Here is a 12,319-nt window from a genome sequence, read left to right on the forward strand (position 1 = left end):
GGGGGGGGCGGGTTAAAAAAAAAAAAAAAAAAAAAAAAAAAAAAAAGATAGAGCCACGAATATCCCATCTGAGATCAGTTAAAGCAGAGTCTCTAGGACTGGGATTTTGGCATAAATACATTTTTTGTTTTGTTTTTTAATTCTGCAGGTGATTCTAGTGTACAGCCATGGTTCAGAACCAAACCAATCATAATAGTAATTCCATTCTCCTTGCCAATGGTTGACTTAAGAATGAACATATGGCATGTTTATGGCATAAAAGCAGACATAAATGGAAGGATCCATATTCTTCAAAAGGGGCATGAGGAAAAGTTATGTCTTCTTCTGACCTTCTGGCCTTTGGACATTGTGTGAGAGTGATGGCAGCCATCTTGCGACCATGAGGGACAAGCTTGCAAAGGTCAATGTGCTGATGATGGCTGAGCAAAACCATGGCAGGAACCTGGGTCTTGCATTTGCTATTGAAGCCTTGCATTCAATATTGAACTGCTAAGTTAACCAACCCTGGAGCCACCTTATCTCTGGACTTCTGGTTATGTGAGATAGTAAATGTCTTCCTTATTAGTTAAATCACTGGTTAGGTCTTTTTGTTGTGGTGGTGGTTTTTTGTTTTGTTTTTTTTTTTTTGGTTGCTTTGTTTTGTTGCTGATTCACCAGCAAAAAGCATCTTAGATGACACAAGAAGACAGAAAATTCTATCAAGGCTACCTGTTGGTTCCAATTGCCCTTATAATGATGCTCTTCTTATCTTTCTGTAATGAATAACCACACCTCCCTTCCACAGCACCTCAACTGAATCTGGCTCTCTTAGGACTCCAGAGCAGCAGAACACCATACTGACTAAGCCCATGGGTTCTTGCACTGAAGTCAGCCTGCCTGACTCAGATATGCACTCCACTACTAACTAGCTGTGTGATTTCTGGTAGTTATTTAAGCCCTCTAAGCCTCAGTTCAGTCATCTGTAATTTAGGGATAACTTTTGCCTATTTCCCAAATTTGGGGATTTAACATGTGGATCTCATGAGATAATCCACACAAAAGTCCATTTCACAACATTCTTGGTGCCTACTACTCAGTATTGAGTTAGACATAGGGAGTCTAAATTTACTAGAACGGTCCCAACTTTTCAGTAAAGGCAATTCAGTAGTAAAACTAAATGCCTTTCTATGACTGTAATTGTAAAAGTCAACAAAAGCCCTTCACCAAGCTCTGTCTCAATTCCTGTTTCAAGCAATGAGGTCTCCATGGCTCTTTCAGGGAATGGAGTGAGCATAGTTTTTATATCCTCTGACAAAGCAGAGATGAGCTGAGGTGTTCCATCGTACTTTTACTGGGCACAGCACAGACATACGTGTCACCACAAGCTGTTCTTGCCGCTGCAGCCGTAAACCCTCAGAGGCTGAGAATGCCAGTTTCCTGACACGATTCATCGGGCTCAGGATATCCTACAAAGATGCTGGTCTATCTGTGTGTTTCTGTAATGTCTACCGCCATGTACTCAGGAGCACTTGAAAGAGAATCACAAAGGTGGGAGAAAGCAGCCTCCTGGGTTCTGGGGACTCTCCCAGTGAGGTGTGGCCAAAAGGCTGAGGGCCAATCAAGACAAGAAGTAGGTCTACCTCTTCTGGAATGTTCTGATCCCAGGGGTGAGCCTGGGTTACAAATTCAAGGAGTTCCTAAGCCTAGCCCTTCAACAGCAGCAGCCCTTTCCCCACCACTGCAGCCTACAGTATCTGTGGGCAGTGTCCAGGCAAAGGATACCAGTGGCTAAAGACGTCTCCCTGGTCTCCCTGGGGTTCCAGCCTTTAACTTGGCTTTGTCAGCAGTCACATGCTTGCTCTGCTGCTCAGCATGGCTAGCTCTGAAGGGTAGGATTAGATTGGAGGAGGAAACTATGTCCATATTTTACTTTAATCGCATCTGGTTGAATTCGTTGCAATGAAAATGTGGGGTTTTAAGTACACTTTTTTTTACTCCCTTAAAATGACAGTGGGGATTGGTGGAGGGCAGAGGGATGGGGCCGGTGGATGGGGTCAAGAGACCTTTCCATGACTTGTCTGCAATGAGGGCTTCCTGGTGACCCAACCCAGACAGGGTCCGGGCAACATGGGGGAGGGAGTGTGGCCCAGCCCTTGCCGCCTTCTTCTTCCCTTCTTGCTTCCAAACACGGGTTTGGTACCCACAGACCCCTTCAGGTCTTGCTCATTCTGTCCATGAGGCTTATTCAGAGGCTGCACTCAAACCCTAACATCAAAGACGATCTAGACACGGAGCCAGGGTAAAGCCCCAAACTGCCACCATTTGATTATTTTTCCATGTGTCTCATGGTTTTGCTTTGACACTATTTCTACCAGTACCTTTTTTTTTTTTTAAGATTTAATATGTGATACTTAGATATACCCAAAAAGTTTAAAATATAATTACCACCTTTATGCCCACCACCCAGTTTAAGAAACAAACTTTTCACACTCTCTCCTCCCGCTCCTCAAAATAACCTGAATTTGGCACCCATCCTATGTATCAGTTGGGATTAAATTTAACTACAAATCACCGAAAACCCAAAACAGTTGCTCAAGCAAGACAGAAGTTTATTCACTTTCATAAAAAGAGATCTGAAGGAAAGCAGTTCAGGGCTGCTGTGGGAGCTCCGTGATACTCAAGGACCAGCTGTCCTGTGTGCCACCATCTACAGTACAGTTTCTACCTCCTGGACTAAGATAGATGCAAAGATGCAGCCATTTCATCTACTTTCAAGCCAGCAAGAAGGAGAAGGGAAGGAAAGAAGGTGACTTCCTGAAAACTGCATGCTATGGTTACGTCATATCCCACTGCCCAGAACTGAGTCACAAGGCTGTGCCCAGTTGCAAGAGAAGGAGGAAGATGTAGCTTTATTCCACCTGGCTCTGTGCCCAGTTAAAAATCAGGAGTTGCCTCTTCTAAGGCAGAAATGGAGAGTGAGACTGAGAGACACCTAGTGGTCTCTGCCACATCATAGTCTTCTTTTTTTCTTTCATAATTGAGATTTTATTGGTTGTTTTGAGGATCAGTACACAGACATTTCAATTTGTACACAATTCTTAACATACGTACCAAAAGTCTAAAAAATCATGTACTTGTGATTCTTTTCTGAACAGTTATTCCAGTGACCTTCCAGCTTAAAATTTGGAGGCAAATTTTCCTTGACAGGAAATCAAGTAGCAATATCTTCAAATATTGATAGGCTGTTACATCGTAAGTCCCCCTAATTCACAATTTAATATCGTATACACTACATACTCAAATTGTCAGTCACAGCACATTAACAAAGTTACTCGAAGAACTGGACTACCACGACCAAAGATGTTAGAGTGCCCAAAATTCCCAGGTGTGGATATTTATCAGACTTGGCTTCTTTCTCTCCTCCTTCATCAGAGGCTGGGCTCTCCTGGTTTTTAGTTTCTCCATTTTCTGCAGGGAAGTCTTCTTTAGTCTCTTGGTGAGCCACTTCGGCCTGTTTTCCTTTTGCTCCCCTTCTTCCTTTTGTTTGCATTTTTTTGTCTGAAGATTTATCCTTTCCTGCCACCTTTTTTGGTTCAGTTTCCACTTTTGTAGGAGCCGGTTTAGCTGACAACCTCACCGATCTCCTCTTGGGCTCCTCCTTCGCCGCCCCCTCGGTGGAGGTGACCTTCCTCTTGGGCATCGTGGTGGCGGGGCCGGCGCGTGCCAGGTGCCTGCGGGCCGAGATGCGCCGAGAGGCTTCGTGACGCTGGGCTGCCTGACCGCTGCCACTCCTCCCGCCGCCGCCGCCGCCGCCGCCGCCCGAGCTGCTGAGACCCGCCCACATCACAGTCAGCCACAATGCCAATTTAGGACCTTTTTCTTTTTTTTAACGAACATTTCTAAGTATTTAGTTTAATTCAAGTATGCAAATAATAAAGCTCAATGAAGTTTCACAAATGGATCAAGATATAGAATGTTACCAAAAGCCCAGAAAGCCCTCCTTAAAACAAAAAAAGAATTCAATTAGAAAATAAAATCCCGGGCTTCCCTGGTGGCGCAGTGGTTGAGAGTCCGCCTGCCGATGCAGGGGACGCGGGTTTTTTTTTAAGATTTAATATGTGATACTTAGATATACCCAAAAAGTTTAAAATATAATTACCACCTTTATGCCCACCACCCAGTTTAAGAAACAAACTTTTCACACTCTCTCCTCCCGCTCCTCAAAATAACCTGAATTTGGCACCCATCCTATGTATCAGTTGGGATTAAATTTAACTACAAATCACCGAAAACCCAAAACAGTTGCTCAAGCAAGACAGAAGTTTATTCACTTTCATAAAAAGAGATCTGAAGGAAAGCAGTTCAGGGCTGCTGTGGGAGCTCCGTGATACTCAAGGACCAGCTGTCCTGTGTGCCACCATCTACAGTACAGTTTCTACCTCCTGGACTAAGATAGATGCAAAGATGCAGCCATTTCATCTACTTTCAAGCCAGCAAGAAGGAGAAGGGAAGGAAAGAAGGTGACTTCCTGAAAACTGCATGCTATGGTTACGTCATATCCCACTGCCCAGAACTGAGTCACAAGGCTGTGCCCAGTTGCAAGAGAAGGAGGAAGATGTAGCTTTATTCCACCTGGCTCTGTGCCCAGTTAAAAATCAGGAGTTGCCTCTTCTAAGGCAGAAATGGAGAGTGAGACTGAGAGACACCTAGTGGTCTCTGCCACATCATAGTCTTCTTTTTTTCTTTCATAATTGAGATTTTATTGGTTGTTTTGAGGATCAGTACACAGACATTTCAATTTGTACACAATTCTTAACATACGTACCAAAAGTCTAAAAAATCATGTACTTGTGATTCTTTTCTGAACAGTTATTCCAGTGACCTTCCAGCTTAAAATTTGGAGGCAAATTTTCCTTGACAGGAAATCAAGTAGCAATATCTTCAAATATTGATAGGCTGTTACATCGTAAGTCCCCCTAATTCACAATTTAATATCGTATACACTACATACTCAAATTGTCAGTCACAGCACATTAACAAAGTTACTCGAAGAACTGGACTACCACGACCAAAGATGTTAGAGTGCCCAAAATTCCCAGGTGTGGATATTTATCAGACTTGGCTTCTTTCTCTCCTCCTTCATCAGAGGCTGGGCTCTCCTGGTTTTTAGTTTCTCCATTTTCTGCAGGGAAGTCTTCTTTAGTCTCTTGGTGAGCCACTTCGGCCTGTTTTCCTTTTGCTCCCCTTCTTCCTTTTGTTTGCATTTTTTTGTCTGAAGATTTATCCTTTCCTGCCACCTTTTTTGGTTCAGTTTCCACTTTTGTAGGAGCCGGTTTAGCTGACAACCTCACCGATCTCCTCTTGGGCTCCTCCTTCGCCGCCCCCTCGGTGGAGGTGACCTTCCTCTTGGGCATCGTGGTGGCGGGGCCGGCGCGTGCCAGGTGCCTGCGGGCCGAGATGCGCCGAGAGGCTTCGTGACGCTGGGCTGCCTGACCGCTGCCACTCCTCCCGCCGCCGCCGCCGCCGCCGCCGCCCGAGCTGCTGAGACCCGCCCACATCACAGTCAGCCACAATGCCAATTTAGGACCTTTTTCTTTTTTTTAACGAACATTTCTAAGTATTTAGTTTAATTCAAGTATGCAAATAATAAAGCTCAATGAAGTTTCACAAATGGATCAAGATATAGAATGTTACCAAAAGCCCAGAAAGCCCTCCTTAAAACAAAAAAAGAATTCAATTAGAAAATAAAATCCCGGGCTTCCCTGGTGGCGCAGTGGTTGAGAGTCCGCCTGCCGATGCAGGGGACGCGGGTTCGTGCCCCGGTCCGGGAGGATCCCACATGCCGCGGAGCGGCTGGGCCCGTGAGCCATGGCCGCTGAGCCTGCGCGTCCGGAGCCTGTGCTCCGCGACGGGAGAGGCCACAGCAGTGAGAGGCCCGCGTACCGCAAAAAAAAAAAAGAAAGAAAGAAAAGAAAATCCCAGGTTAGTAGCTAGCTCGTTCCGTGTTGGCTCACAAGAATTTATTTTGCATTACTCCGTGGTCTTAACAAGAGTGTATTCCCACTTTCTCTTCGGTAAGTCTTTCTCCTGATGAACAAACTGACGTTGAACTTCCCTTAAGAGGAATGCTGACTGACAAGGGATATGTCCGTGGATTTGATACAGATGACTTTTACCACTATGTGCCAGTGCTACTATGATGTGCCAGCGGCTATGCTGAGTAAAGATGCCACTTTTGATGCCATCCCCACTCCTGGATCTGCCACTGCCTGGGGTGTGTGACGTCACCTGAAACTGAAGTCACTTGAGCCAGCTCTGCCTTAGGCTTCTCATCTGCAGAATGGGGATAATATTATTGTGATGATTAAAAGAGAAAAGTGTTGCCCACGTGGTCTATAAATATGAAACTCGACTTAAAGACGTTGCCCATTCCTCTCGGGAGACCAAGTTTCTGAGTTCTACCTGCACCATTATCGCCCCAGCAAACGGCTCCGTTTCTGATGGTGCCGCTTGGCTCTCATGAAGGCGGGAGCCAGCCACCTCCCGTCACAGAGCTGATGGCAGACCGAGCACTGAAGAAGCATCTGCTTGACAGAGCCAAGAGCTTTGCCATTTTCTCCTTTTTTAACTGGATCTGAGCTGGGACCCCTTTGCCTCATGCTACTGCAGCCCTCCCCTAGGTTTCTGGAACTCTCGGGCTGTCTACATGCTTGACCTTTGTGTCGCCTTCTTCCCTCCCACCCTTTCATATTGTCGCAGCCCATACAGACTCAGCTCTTTTAATCTTGCTTCATAAATCATTTCTGTAAGTCGAGTCCCTGAAAATGTTTCCCCTGAACTGCCTCCAAACCGTATCTAAAACACTTACCGTCTGGTAAATGCATCACAGCCAATTCAGTCTGCCACCGCTGCTGTCATTACCAGGAGAAAGACGATGTGGAAACTGCAGAGCAGCAGAAAAGGCAGGCCCTGGCACTCTGTAGGTTGCCATGTGTTTCCCTTTTTTAAAGATGCTGAAACAGCATTGAAAAACCTTGCATGTAATTTACATTTTGGTCTTTACCATAGCGGTATAACCTGGTGGTTAAGTGTTTGGACTCTAGCATGAGTGCTTGGGTTAGTGTCCTGGCTTCATCACTTGTTTGCTGTGGGACCTTGGCCAAGTCACTTAACTTCTCGGAGCCTCCACTTCCTCAGCTATAAAATGGGAATGGTGAGTGTTTACCTTACTGGGCAGTTATGGGAATTAAGTGAGATAATGCACGCAAAGTTCCCCACATGGTGCCTGCTACTTAATGAGTGCTCAATAAGTGTTAGCTGTTGTTGGTTTTTCCTGTGGCCTACTTAATAGCCATCCTCTTGTCATTATTAGCAAAACACTGGTTTTATGCTGGATGCCAATACACCTTGGTTTAAAAACAAGGATGCTAATGTTTTCTGGCTTCCCTTGCACTCAGAAGTGACTCATGTGACTCAGTTCTTTCCAAGGTGACTTCAGCTGGAATCCTCAGTAATGCACCCAGGAAAGCTTTTTAAAGGGAGCAAACTGAATTTGGCATGTGCCTGACTGCCCTTCTCCCCTTCCTCCTTTTTCTTGTTTCGAATGTGAGTGTGATGTCTGGAGCTTCAGCAGCCATATTCTGACCATGAGCCAGATTTGAGAATGGCAGCCATATGCTCAGAATGATGGAACAGAAGAATAAAATGAGGCTGGGCCTCTTCTCCCAGATGATGCTGTGGAGCTGCCATACTAGCCCTGGAGTGCCTTCCTTCAGACTTCTTGTTACCAAATAAACGAATGAATGAATAACCACCCCCCCCAATCTGCTTAAACCTTTATTTGTTAGGTTTCTATTACTAGCAACCATGCACAACTCCTACCTGCTACAAGCATTAGGCTTCTTCTGATTAGGAACAACTCCAATTAGAGCTGGATGGGAGCCTGAAGTGGTCTTCAAACAGTGTGCCACAGAAGCTGGGAGGTTCCATGGAGCTCCCCTCTCAGACTGGCGATTGGGAGTGGGGGCATATGGGACCATTCTGCTTCTTCCTACCCCATCTTTTTTTCCCAACTTCGTCTTAACATGTTGCACGGGGAGAGGTGGCCCAGTTAGCTTTTGTTTAAAGAACAGATTCCAGGGCAAAAAAAGTAAAAGGTTTGGAAATCAGTGTACCTTTTCCAACCCCCTCATTTTATAGACGAGTGATCCGAGGCCCCAAAAGTGAGGTCACTTGCCCAGTCAAGCTCAGCCAGGCAGAGCCAAGAGGAGAACCCCAAGTTTTCTGCTCTTTACAGGTGCCCTGCCAAGTGCTGGAACTGCCACAAAAAAAAAAAAAAAAAAAGCAGATCCAAAGAGTTTACAATCCCTGACGAAGCCCCAGCCCGCCAAGCCCTGATCAGCTGCCCACCCTAGGGGGAATGGACAGACCTCTCCAGTTAGAACTAATGAGGGCTGGGAATGCCCTTTCAAGGCTCTGGGCAGCCAGTCTGCCCTCCTGCTGAGAAAAAGTTGGACCTGTTTCCTCTTCTTTCTAAGTAATTCATTAATTGTTTGTTTATTTTTTTAAAACACACACACACACACACACACACACACACACACACACACACACACTAGACACAAAATGGATGGTGTGAAATCCTCAGTACATGGGGTTCTTTGTCCCTGTTCCTGTAGTTCTGCTTTTCAAAATGCTGGCTTAATCAATTCAAGATCAATGGCTGCTAAGTTGCAGCTGTAAACACCGCCTCATTCAAGGTCAATTAGAGAGCAACCCAATGTTCTATAGCAGGAAGTTAACTATGGGAGGGCCTTATTCACAGAGCCTTCAAATACTGTTTAGATGCCCTGTCCTTGCAGAGTTGCCCTGTTTGGGCACACTTGGTCTACTCAGTAGAAAACAAATTGCCATTTGGGTGGAATAACCAGATGTAATAACAATTCAAAATATCTCATTCTAGGACTTTAACTAGAAACTCTTTTCCTCATCCCTCCATTCCATCCACTCATCCATCCATCTATCCAATAAGTATTTATTGAGCACCTACTCATGTGTCTGGCACTGGTCCCAGAGAAAACAGGCAAGGTCCTCACTTGGAGCTTATTTGGGGGGAGTGGAGAGAGACTGAAAACCAGCACATAAACAAGCAAAGACCAGAGCCTTTGCAAGCCGCCCAGAGGAGGCCACAGGGCACCTCCTCCATGACAGCCAGGACAATGTAGCCCCAACCCCCAGCCCAGCCCCCTGATTTAAAGCTGTGGTTAACTATCTTCTAACTATCATATCGTGTAGCTCTCTGATAAGTAATCTTATCAGGTGTTTACTAATTACCAAGCACTCAGTGTTAAGTGCTTAACACTGGATTCTTCAGCTTAACTCTTTTAGGAAACAGGCTTTCTTCCCTCCTGCTACCCCCAGGCAACCAGTGGGAGAGAGGGACCCCCAGAATTCTCAGGGAGACCCAGATATCAGGGTGACCTCAGCAGCATTTCCCTTTGTGAGCAATGGGCAAGGCCTGGGGCTGCTTAAGGACTCTTCTTTATAAACTACAAAGCTTTCAGAACATCTGTGTGAGCCAAAAGGAAGAAATCAGCATAACGTAATCTTTCATAAATTCATTAGGCAACTATTTGAAAAGGCAGTGGAGGGGAACCAGAATAGATACTACACTCAGAATTAGAGACCCAAGTTCAAATCTTCCTTCCACCACCCCTCCCTCGTTTGGCAAGCCCTTAATTTACTGAGGCTCACTTTCCTAACCTATAAACCAGTGATAACACTATCCTACTCATGGAACTGTTATGAGGATTTATTTTTAAGTGATGCTGAGCACATTTCTGGCATAGAGGGGGGCCTTCATAGATGGTGGCCGAATCTGCCTTGAGGCAGGGAGTCTCACTAAGAGATCAGGGGGGTGGCTTGAGCCAGAGGCACTGAGGGTCTGACCTAAAGAGGGAGCCTTGGCGATGAGAGCAATGGCTGGGAAAGATGTTAAAGTACTAAGGTCAGTGGGCCTTAGCCACTACCTAGGTAGGAGTGGGGGACAGCAATTCAGGAGGGCAAGGGACTGGGAGAAGCTTGGGAGACTTACTGGGGGTGGTGTCATTGACAAAAGACTGGGGACACCAGAGATGCTCAGTTTGGGGGTGCCAGTGGGCCACCAGGTAGACCTCCGTAGGCACCTGGCCGCTGGGGACTGTGGAGTTATCCACATGGTGGTAGTCATGGCAGCAGTGGTTGGGGAGCTCTTGAAGGAAACATCCACTGTTTTCCACTGTCCAGCACATGCACACACACCCCTTTGAAGAACTTCTCCCCCTCCACTCCCATTAGGGGCGTCTGGCAGGACCGCCGAGCCCTGCCCCACAAAATACAAGGGTAGACAACAGGCCTAACCTCACTTGATCCCAGCACACAGCTCCCTTGGCCACGCGATTGCTCCAGTGGTGAGCTTGTGACCCAACACAGTGTTCAGAGCCCTTCCTCAGGATTTTTAAGTTGGAGTCGGAGGAGAAGGGCTTGGTCTTTGAGTCCCAGAGTGGGAAGGAATTGAGAGCTGCCAGGTACCATCCCCTGTGGTATGTGAAAAAGCTAATTTGCAGGAGAGAATAAGCCAAGCAGAGACAAGCAGAGTTGAGAAATTGAGAATCCTGACAGCAACGTGTTCCCGATTCCAGTCCCCCAACCCCCCAAAGCTGCTGTGCTTCCTTGAGTTCTTTGAGCTACTCCAGGCATGTAAGTCATTAAATTCCCTTTATGTTCAGCTTGGCTTAATTTGGGTTTCTGTCACTTGCAACCCAAAGTTTCTTGGCTACCTCAGTTCTCAAAGGCAGAAAGGTTACATCACTTTAGTATTCATGGACCCATTTGAGAAGCAGATGAAAGCGATGGATACATACACAAAATGTTGTCTACAATCTAAGGTTCCACCCATGGGCTTCTAGAACCTCTGGGATACAGGAACCAGCAGAGAGCCTAGGCTGACCATTGGGGGGCACTTCCTTTCAGAAGACCAGGGGAGACTTGGGCCAGAGGAGAAGCAAGAGCATAGAGATGGAAGGAGAACCAAGAAGAGGCATCATGGCAGAAGCCAAGGATGAAATACTCCAAGAGGGAGGTTGCTACCAGTGACTGACCAAGGGTTGAGAAAGGCCATGAAATTTGGGAACTGCAGAATGGACGTCATGGGGAGCTCAGGAAGTAAAGCGTGGGGCAGGTTCACAGAAGCCAGGTTGCAAGGTATATAAGAGTGAATGACCCTTGGAAACACTATTCTTAGGGAAAAAAGCCAGACACAGATGGCCACGTGTTCTATGATAACACTTACATGAAATGTCCGGGCTAGAATAGGCAGATCCATAGAGACAGAAAGTAGTTTAATGGTTGCCAGAGACTGAGGGAGGGAGGAATTGGGAGTGACTGCTGATGAGTGTGGGGTTTCTTTTCAGGGTGATGAAAACGTTCCAGAATTAGATAGCGGTGATGGTTGCACACCATAGTGAATACACTAAAACCACTAAATCGTACAATTTAAAAGAGTGACTATTATGGCATGTGAATTATATCTCAATTTAAAGAAAAAAACCCTAGTGAGTGGTAAAGGATGGAAAACAGCAAGAATAGACCCTCCTCTGAGGAGCTTAGCATGGGTGGCAGGACCAAAAAAAAAAAAAAAAAAAAAAAAAATGATTTTTCAGGATGAGAAACCCTGACTCCAGAGAGAAGGTAGATGTGGAGGGCAAAATAATGACGCCCCCGAAATGTTCCTGTCTTAGTCCCTGGAACCTAGGAATAAGTTACCTAACATGACAAAGGGGAATTAAGGCTTCAAATGGAATTAAGGTAGCTAATCAGCTAACCTTAAAATTGACAGATTATCCTGGATTATCTGCATGGGACTAAAGTAATCACAGGGTCCCTAAAGTACAGGAGGAGAACAGTGTCCGAGTGACTCAATGTGAGAAAGACATCAGCTCCTGCTGTTTGATGATGCAGGAGGAAGGGGCCGCAAGCCGAGGAATGTGAGCAGCTTCCAGAAGCCAGAAAAGACAAGGAACCGGATTCTCCCCTAGAGCCTCCAGGAGGAAAAGCAGTCCTGCTGACACCTGGACTTTGGCCCAGTGAGACCTGTGTCAGAATTCTGACCTGCAGAACTCTGAGATAAATTCGTGTTGTTTAAGTTCTGGTTACTTTGTTACAACAGCCACAGGGAACGAATACTGTGGGATATTCCAAAGATAGAGATGATTAAAGTCCAGTGGATATGAGATGGTGGTGATGTGGGAAGGACTTCGGCTGAGAGCCAACTGATGTGTGAAACCCCAAACTGCCACTAAAT

The 12,319-nt window shown here is 46.0% G+C and overlaps 2 pseudogenes; both read right to left on the minus strand.

The window, feature by feature from the left end:
* Window positions 1-3,307: 3,307 nt before the first annotated feature.
* LOC103090016 (non-histone chromosomal protein HMG-14 pseudogene) lies at window positions 3,308-3,679 on the minus strand (annotated as a pseudogene).
* Window positions 3,680-5,021: 1,342 nt separating this feature from the next.
* Window positions 5,022-5,393, minus strand: LOC103090280 (non-histone chromosomal protein HMG-14 pseudogene; annotated as a pseudogene).
* Between the last annotated feature and the right edge of the window lie 6,926 nt (window positions 5,394-12,319).

Source organism: Lipotes vexillifer, unplaced genomic scaffold (genome assembly GCF_000442215.2).
Source record: "Lipotes vexillifer unplaced genomic scaffold, Lipotes_vexillifer_v1.1 scaffold240, whole genome shotgun sequence".
NCBI lineage: Eukaryota > Metazoa > Chordata > Mammalia > Artiodactyla > Lipotidae > Lipotes > Lipotes vexillifer.